A 10,379-nucleotide genomic window follows, 5' to 3' on the forward strand; every position below is an offset into this window, starting at 1 on the left:
CCTTAATGAAAAGTTTATTTTCTTTTTGATCGCTTTTGAAATTGGGGTGAAATACAGTACAACCAGGACATGTTCTTGACAGGCCCATTTAGACTATAATGATGACGAAGCCACCAATTTATGCCACCAGAATCAAAATAATGGTGTTCATTCATCATTCAAACCCTACATTTCCCACCCGCAGTTCCACACATTTCCCCTGGAACACTGATCTGTCAAAGAATCCTGAATTTGGCTCGACGACAGCTCAGTATAACCCTGCTCTCAAAGCTTCAGAGCACTCAGAGTCCCTGCGTAGGGATAAAACAAAGAGAGTTTTGTTCTCCACCCATCGTTCTCCAGCACCACGTACATCAACAGAGAGAGTTTCCTACGTTTGCACCAGTGAGTTTCGTCTAAGGTCAGTGGGCATCCATGGGTCTCGGACAAAATAGCAACGATAATAATACAAGTCTATGAATAGCAAAGCCAATGTCTTCAAGGTTGCCCAAAAATGAATGCAGAATTGGATCAGCTAACCACACGCTGAGCTGCAATTCAACTCTCTTCGCTTAAGAGTGCGGAACCCTAATTCCTAAAATAGCATGAAGCCCTTGGCCCTCATTCAAAACAGCACAGTTCCTTACTTAACTCAGAGCTTCATCTCTGATTTAACTTTTACTGCACTTTTGACATTTAGTAGATACTTTTATCCAAGGCAATGTCATTTGGAGCCGAAGCGGTTCTCTGGGACACAAGAGTGACAGGAAAAGTCCGGGGTTTCTCTTCCTCATGGAATAGAACCTGCCACCTTTGCAAAGACCCGTCAGATCTCTGACCATTAGTCTACCACCACACTAATTCAGAGCTGTCTGAAATTTGAAAAGGTGGAGTAAAACAATCCTAAATTGCAAAAGCACCATATTTCATAGTGGCAGGCCTAATTCTAGAAGAACATATATTCAAAACGATCATTGGTTGGGATGGTGTAATATATTGTAATACACACACCTTAGCCAAATACATTTAAACTCAGTTTTTAACAATTCCTGATATTTAAAGGGGTCATGACATGAGAAACCAAATTTGCCTTGATCTTTTGGTATATAAGAGGTCTTTGTATCATTAAAACGTCCTGCAAGTTTAATATTTTAAGACGTCCTCCCCATTCTAAACGAATCATTTATTTAATCAAGCTCAAAATACAGCTTGTTCTGGATTCATGGTTAGAAGTGACGTGTCGGTTAGAAGTGACGTACCAGCGTTTGCATATGACCGCCTCCAGCACAAGATAACTACGCTTTAAGCGCAAGACAACTACGCTCATTTCAGTATCGCCGTGCGCCTCACAAGTGTTCAGTCGATGGACAGCGAGCTCTGACAGAGACTACTTGTGCACAGGAAAATTACGATGCCACACAGATGTGCTGTTCCTGGCTGTGGTCAAACAAAACCTCTGAATAAGCTGCCGAAAGATCCAGACGTCAGGGAAAAATGGATGCAGTTTATTTTTTGCGGACGTCCCAGTCACGGCAGTGTTAACTTAAGCGTTTGTTCTGTACATTTTAAGGATGACTGTTTTGAGAACAAATCTCAATATGATGCTGGCTTTGCCAGAAAACTGTTGCTCAAAGATAAGTCCGTGCCGACTATTCTGGGAACAACGACGACGCAAACTGTAAGTAATCTATTTTAAACTTTAAACTACTTTTTAAAGCGCAATTTCATTCATTATGAATAATCACAGTGTTTTTACTTAGTTTACTTGCATATTGTTCTGGCTGGGGGCGTCAATAATTGATACATAGGCACTGACGTTAGCCAATCATAACAGTGGGCGTTAACACTGAAGTCTTAAATGGAAAACGCCCCCAAAACAGACTGTTTGAATCAGAGGATGAGAAACAGGGTGGGAAAAGGTCATAAATCACTAGATTTTAAAAGTTTTTCTTAAAAAAAAAATATATTAATACTATAATTGCACCTAAGGGAACATAATAATACAATAAAAAAACCCATGTCATGACCCCTTTAATAGTAGAAAACATTCCCTGTTTTAGGTCAGTTAGGATCACTACTTTATTTTAAGAATGTGAAATGTCAGAATAATAGTAGAGAGAATTATTTATCATATTCCCAGAGGATCAGAAGTTTACATACGCTTTGTTAGTATTTGGTAGAATTGCCTTTAAATTGTTTAACTTGGGTCAAATGTTTTGGGTATCCTTCCACAAGCTTCTCACAATAAGTTGAATAAGGAATAATAAGGATGAATCTCAGTTGCCTCCGCGTCTGAGACCGTCAATCCACGCATCTTATCTCGTGGCTTGTCTAGCACGTTACCGCGGAGACATAGCGTGTGGAGGCTTCACGCTATTCTCCAGCATCCACGCGCCCCACCAAGAGCAAACCACATTATAGCGACAACGAGGAGGTTAACCCATGTGACTCTACCCTCCCTAGCTACCGGGCCAATTTGGTTGCTTAGGAGACCTGGCTGGAGTCAATCAGTGCTCTGGTTTTGTTAAACAAGCGCCATGTAAGCACATGAAACAACATTCTTGGTTTCCTTACAGTTGAGAATAGCCGTGTGACTCACTGTTGACCGGCGTTCTTTTAAATCCATCGTTTTGGACATGATGTTTTCTCAGCTCCCAAGGAATTATGGGACAGTAAAGTGTCCAATCAATACATACTTCAGAATCTCACCGGAAATAGTAAGTCATCCGGGCAATTTTAGCTTACTGCTTCATTAATACTGAGGATTCGGAAATACTACTCCATTGGCATACTATATAGTAGGGAATACTGGCATACATATCGGAATACTATATAGTAGGGAATACTGGCATACATATCGGAATACTATATAGTAGGGAATACTGGCATACATATCGGAATACTATATAGTAGGGAATACTGGCATACATATCGGAATACTATATAGTATGGAATACAGGCATACATATCGGAATACTATATAGTATGGAATACTGGCATACATATCGGAATACTATATAGTAGGGAATACTGGCATACATATCGGAATACTATATAGTAGGGAATACTGGCATACATATCGGAATACTATATAGTAGGGAATACTGGCATACATATCGGAATACTATATAGTAGGGAATACTGGCATACATATCGGAATACTATATAGTAGGGAATACTGGCATACATATCGGAATACTATATAGTAGGGAATACTGGCATACATATCGGGATACTACATATTAGGGTATACTGGCATACATATCGGAATACTACATAGTAGGGAATACTGGCATACATATCGGAATACTACATAGTAGGGAATACTGGCATACATATCGGAATACTACATAGTAGGGAATACTGGCATACATATCGGAATACTACATAGTAGGGAATACTGGCATACATATCGGAATACTACATAGTAGGGAATACTGGCATACATATCGGAATACTACATAGTAGGGAATACTGGCATACATATCGGAATACTACATAGTAGGGAATACTGGCATACATATCGGAATACTATATAGTAGGGAATACTGGCATACATATCGGAATACTATATAGTAGGGAATACTGGCATACATATCGGAATACTATATAGTAGGGAATACTGGCATACATATCGGAATACTATATAGTAGGGAAGCATAGATATTCGGACGCAGCCATGGATTTAACTACTGGGTTACTTTTGTGCTTTGTTAAGCTTCAAAGTATTTGAACCTATTGACTTGCATTGTATGAACCTACAAAGCTTAGATAGTCTGCTAAAAAATATTCGTTTGTGTCATACACATCTGGGATGGCATGAGGGTGAGTAAATGATGAATTTTCATTTTTGAGTGAATTATCCCTTTAAAGTTCAAGGGTTTCCAGTGGCTGTACTAACGTCAAAGAAAACGGATGTAGATGCTTCTTATGTTAAGACGAGCTCTGTGGCAAAGAAATACAAGCTTACAAATATTCATCTAAACAAATATGTTACAAATCGTGTTGCTGACATGATTTCCATTAGTGCATTGGCTTTATATTCAACGCAGGATGAATGAATCCGTCGCACAAATACTTGAGCCGAATATGTCTCTTAAAGGAACAGTTCACCTAGAAACGAGCTTTTCCTAACTGTTCCCAAAGTTAAACTGTTCTTACATAACAAATTCCGCTACAAAAATATTGAATGCATTATTGAGTACACGCGATCACTTAGTCAGCATATAGATACACAGCAGCCGATTCACATGCAACCAAATCCATGCACTTACTCGTTATTTCGACCTTCTCCAGGCGAAAACAATCGTCAAAACTCTTCTTGAGTTACTCAATCTGATGTGAATGGGTTAATCTCCCGTGCATTTACATGCACACTGCGTTTATCAATTGAAGACAGGGCAAGAATAGCTCCATGTGAATAAAAGTTGGCACCGCTCAGACACAGTCCTTTTCTTCCATGGCAACCGAGGCGATATAATATCTCCCATAAACCTTTACCAGGAGGCTGGATGATGGACAAACCCTTTCAGCATGTTGTATTTAGAAAACTGACTCATCGTCAACAGTAACTCATGGTGTTTATTTCAGCAGCAGGCGTGTATGAAGAGCTCTTGGCAGATGAAATTAGATGCTGGGGCTCCGCATTATGCCCATTGATCCAATTACACCAGTTAACCCTTTCGGGTTCAAACAACAAACGGGGAATGTTTTAAACGCATGAGGTACCTGATGGGGTTTTCATGGCTGCAATATTCCTGACTGGTTCACCAAGATTGTCTTAACCCTTGTGCGTCAATTTAAATAACTCTGAGGTCCTTATAGGACAAAAATATCCATAAAACTACCATAATAATAATATATATAAATATTATTTTCCACTTTCAAAGAGTAAATTTTTTAACCAACATTAGTCCTGAACATAGCTACCAAATATTCATTCATTTTCAGGATTTTAACCCTTTAAATGCCAGTTTGTGATAATGCCACTGTTGTTGTTGTTGTTTTTTATGAAGAAAAAAAAAAACACAAAAAAAAATTTATTGTCCATACACTAAATGCTAAGGGGAATTTGTATTTATTTTGTATTTTTATAGTTTTTTTTTTTGGGATTATCACAGTCTGGTATATGTCAATGAATAGCAACAAATTGATGTTGATGTGTTATTATTTTTTGTGCAGCGTCAGATAAAAACATTTATAATAATAAACAAAATTCACACTCAGGACATTAGAGGGGAAAAATATTATTTTTAATTATATATTAATATTATTTTCCACTTTCACTTGATTTTTATTTATTTTTTTATCAACATCAGTCCTGATCATAACTACCAAATATTCATTCATTTTCAGGATTGCCACTGTTGTTTTTTACACACACACACACACACACACACACACACACACACACACACACACACACACACACACACACACACACACACACACACACACACACACGTTGGTCTACCTATCATTATGAGGACTTTCCATAGACATAATGACTTTTATACTGTATAAACTATAGATTCTATCCTCTAAACCTAACACAACCCCTAAACCTAACCCTCACAGAAAACTTTCTGCATTTTTACATTTTCAATAAAACATTGTTTAGTGTGATTTTTAAGCGATTTGAATTATGGGGACACTATAAATGTCCCCACAAGGTCAAAAATTTTGGTCCCCACAAGGTGATAAATACACGCTCACACACACACACACACACACACACACACACACACACACATTTCATAATACACACATACAAAACACACTCTGACATCCATTACACACACACAATTTTAGCTGCATCATTTATTCAATTGTCCTGCAGTGCTCTATAATATAGCAAAATAGGAAAAAAGCATGTATTTGCTCCATAGGCTAAACATGAGAAAATATACACTTATAATAATATTTAAAAAAAATACAATAATTTAAGCCAAGGCTGTGTGTGTGTGTGTGTGTGTGTGTGTGTGTGTGTGTGTGTGTGTGTGTGTGTGTGTGTGTGTGTATGTTTGTGTGAGCACAATATCAAAGAATTCATAATTTTATGCTTTAATGGCACTGGGATCAAATATTGCCGTTTTAATGGGTTTCAATAGGGACATTTTTGTCCTGAAGGTCCTGAGTGTAACTTTTTTGTGTACGCAGTGTATTATAGATGCATTATAGGAACTGATTCTAAAATTTATGCCGTTGGCTTTAACACAGGCAAAATGATAGAAAATCAAAAACGTCCTAAAGGTCGCACAAGAGTTAAATATCGTGTGATTATTTAATTATGATCTTCGAGGCTTTATGATGTCCTCGATGCACAGTAATAACAATAATAACAATAATTTAGGGATATTTTTAATTGTGTTAAAACTGATGAATTTAATGTCGGTGAAGATCTTAGCAATGATGGTGTGGTGATTAATCCCAATGAAGTGTGCTGTGCCATTGAGAAACTGACAGTGAGCAAAGCATGTGGTTCTGACCAAGTAACAGAAGAACATCTGAAGTGTGCTAGCCAAATAATCTCAGTGTTACTCGTTATGTGTTTTTCTGGATTGTTAACGCATGGCATACTACCTGACACTGTTATCTGTTTTATTAGTGCCAGTAGTCAAAGACAAAACCGGTAAAATATCCAGCATAGAAAATGACAGGCCAATGCAATGCAAGGCACAACGATGTGCAGCGCCAGTGTTGCAGACTGTATGCACAAGCAAATATGCTGGCATGCAAATTTCATATGTGGCAGATGATGTCAAAATAGCTCTTTTTAGAGCCTACTATACTTATGTTATATAGCCCACTTGTGGTGCAGGTATAGTAAAGCAAAAGTTAGAATATTGCACAAGAAAAACAAGTGCAAGCCATATGCTCGTGACTAACAATGTTCCCACATTTTATGCGGTGTTGAGGAATTTTATGTATAACTTTATGTGTTGATTCATTGATTCTAAAAATGTAATCATAATGGCCTTAATTGACCCCACATTAAGTGACACAAGGTATTCCTTTTTGTTTTGGAAAGATTGGAACACATTTTTTTTTTTATCACTGTGACCTGTAATGATTACAATTCTGTGTTGTTGTTTACGTGTTGTTTTTGTTTGTATGTTTTTATTGATATGGACCTCTGTGTCTGAAATAAAAAGGAATGTAAATTAATGCAATAATAATAATAATAATAATAACAAGAGTAACAGCGCCCTCTATAGGATTAGAACAGCAACTGCTATCTGCTGTGTTCGTTACTACTACTGGTACTCTTATTATATATGCTAAGTAAATATAATATATACTGCACAAATAGTAAGATGGTTGTTTGCTATTCTGAACATTTTTTTTAAATTATTATTTTTTACATAATTTTCTATAATTTATAAGCTTAGAAACCAGGCATTGCATTCTAGTAGCCCTACATGTAGTCTATACTGTAAATTGTAATGTCATCCTAAACCTGCCCATTCAATATGTACTGCTCCCATGTTGCCATGTTTTAAGACATACAAAAAAGTCCCGTATCTTTTGCAACTGGTTTGATAAGATTTTTTTAGAAAGCCAACTTTTAGAAGTGGGGTGTCCTGTATTTTTATTAACAGTTTCTGCATGAATTTGATCATTTTGACAATAAGAATTTATTGATTGACCGATGTCTTTTTGTGAGTAAAAAAATCTCAATTCTTAATAGATTTCTATACCTGCTTGTGAACTTTTGGGAATAATTTTAATGATATAGAATGGAAAGAATTCTGGCTTCTTCAGAAACAAAACGTCTTTTGCTTAACAAAGTAGTTGAAGTCTCCGTTATACAACATCTAAAAAATATAGATTATATTTTAATATATAGGCCTATTCGTAATTGTACATTCTCAAAGAAAATATCTGCATTTCTTTTTCATGAAAGATGTTGAAATATACTTAGTGATGCTCTTTATGGTGTACTATGAATATGTGTGATATATATATATATATATATATATATATATATATATATATATATATATATATATATATACTGTATAGATTTGTTGTAAATGTATGTGTTGCAAAAAACTTTTCTGAAAGGGTATAGTATATATATATATATATATATATATATATATATATATATATATATATATATATATAGGATTGTTGACTACTAGTTACATACTTTTTTATTGCAAACAAATAATAATAATATAAAGAAGAAAATAAAATTCAGAAGGCAGCTCCTAATATAGTATGTCTATGGATGAATAGACACCAGCTGTTTGGATAAAATCACAAATGAAAAAAAAAAAAAAAGTTAACATTTTCACTTTATACTTGATAAATCACGCATAGCTATTAAAGTAATCATATCCAAATGAATCAACTGAATGACAGATAAATACAGAAACAAATGTTTAGACTTTGAATTGTGCTGCAAATGTTGTATTAATAATTAAAAGTGGTTTGGAACTGTTTTACTTCAAAATATAACTTACCAGGTGGTGCATCACACTGTTCAAATATTGGGACGGTAACTAATTACGGTCAGAGTGTTTTGGAGTTCTTATAATAAGTATTGATAAAGATATATCATTGCTGTTTAATTATCTGTGGACAACTGATATGAGGTTAATCTTAAAGGGATAGTTCACCCAAAAATGAATGACTTCTGAAGAAACACAAATTAACATTTTTAGAAGGATATTTAAGCTCTTTTGGTCCTTGCAATGCAAGTGAATGGTGACCAGAACTCAGAAGGACCAAAAATGACATAAAAGGAGGCATAAAAGTAATCCATAAGACTCCAGTGGTTGAATTAATTGTGTTCAGACACAATATGAAAGGTGCGGGTGAGAAACAGATCAATATTAAGTCCTTTTTTTTCCACCTTTGACCAGCCCCAACCAGTAGGTGGCTGAATGTAAAAGTGAAAGTCAATTCCATACCAGAATGTGGAAGTGAAAGTGAATGTGTAGATTTACAGTTAACAAAGGACTTAAATATTGATCTGTTTCTCACCCACACCTATCATATCACTTCAAAAGATTTGGATTTAACCACTGGAGTCTCATGGATTACTTTTATTCTGCCTTTTGGGCCTTCAGTGTTCTGGTCACCATTCACTTGCATTGTGAGGACCAACAGAGCTGAGATATTCTTTAGAAAAATCTTAATTTGTGTTCTGCAGAGGAAAGAAAGTCATACTGGGATGGCATGAGGGTGAGTAAATGAAGAGAGAATTTTCACTTTTGGGTGAACTATCTCTTTAATTTAGATAGGAGACGCCTTTTAATTTCATTCTTCATATTATTATCTTAACTGAAGTGCTAAGCAGTGTAGTATTACATCCAGTATGCAATGCAAGTACTTGTGATGCCTATACTTATGTTCTTAAAGGGTTTGGTTACCCAAAATGAACATTTCTGTCATCATTTACTCACCCCCATGTTGTTCCAAACATGTATATATTGCTTTCTTCCGTGGAACACATGGGTAGATATTGTGAAGAATGTTTAAGCTACACTTTCCCATACAATAGAAGTGAATGGTGACTTGGGTTGTCAGTCCCTAGCATCCTACCTAAAGGCCAAAGTATACTTCAGTTGTCTGCATTTCTTATCGGAACGGGCACAGTATGCATGACACAAATTTCGTCATCAGCACAGTCTGCGTCTACATAGTCTACATACTGTGTCAAACCTATTCTAAAATGTATACTGTGTGTGATATACGACCCATAATGCAGAAAACCCGAAGTATACCTGAGTTTTAACCAGTGTTGGGTAAGTTAATCCAAAAAAGTAATTAATTACTAACTACTAATTCCATTTTCTACAGTGTAATTAGATTAATGTACTAATTACTCTGTCTGAAAATTACATTAATGACTTATTACTAATTACTTTATAAAAACATCTGAGTTCTGATCAGTGATCACCATTCACTTGCATTGCGAGGACCAAAAGAGCTTAAATATTCCTCTACAATCTACTTTTCTTTTCTTACTTATCAACCTCGACCAGATGAAAATATACAAGGATAGACGTGAAACTGTTCTTTTAATTCTTTCAAATAAATCATATAAAATCATATACATTATTCATGAACTGGCGAAAGAATTGAAAGGGGCAGCGTTAAATTTAAAAACATAAATTTTAGCATTAGATTTGAAATTCACTATTGCTTTATATAGAATTGATTTAAAGCCTGTACAGTATTTAACACATTACATCAGAAGTAACTGCAAATAAATAACTGAAAAATGAAGACTAATCCCTCACGTTACTTCCCTCAAAATGAAAAAGTAATTCAATTACCGTAATTTATTACTTAGTAATGCATTACACCCAATACTGTAAAAGACTTTGCCCCATAGATCAGAACGTTTCATGAATTGACTTTCTTCCCTTAGTGACCGCAGGGAC

General features: G+C 35.6%; 1 protein-coding gene across 5 annotated transcripts in view; it reads right to left on the reverse strand.

Annotated features, from left to right (window-relative positions):
• LOC127646116 (protein kinase C and casein kinase II substrate protein 3-like) overlaps nucleotides 1-4,581 on the reverse strand; it is a 55,910-nt gene extending 51,329 nt beyond the window's left edge. For 3 of the 5 annotated variants that reach the window (XM_052129623.1, XM_052129614.1, XM_052129582.1), the window contains exon 1: nucleotides 4,254-4,581. The gene's annotated coding sequence lies outside the window, so the exon portion shown is untranslated. The remainder of the gene's footprint in view (nucleotides 1-4,253) is intronic. The other 2 variants (XM_052129577.1, XM_052129569.1) reach the window with 1 other exon arrangement.
• Nucleotides 4,582-10,379: the final 5,798 nt, after the last annotated feature.

Source organism: Xyrauchen texanus, chromosome 1, assembly GCF_025860055.1.
Source record: "Xyrauchen texanus isolate HMW12.3.18 chromosome 1, RBS_HiC_50CHRs, whole genome shotgun sequence".
NCBI lineage: Eukaryota > Metazoa > Chordata > Actinopteri > Cypriniformes > Catostomidae > Xyrauchen > Xyrauchen texanus.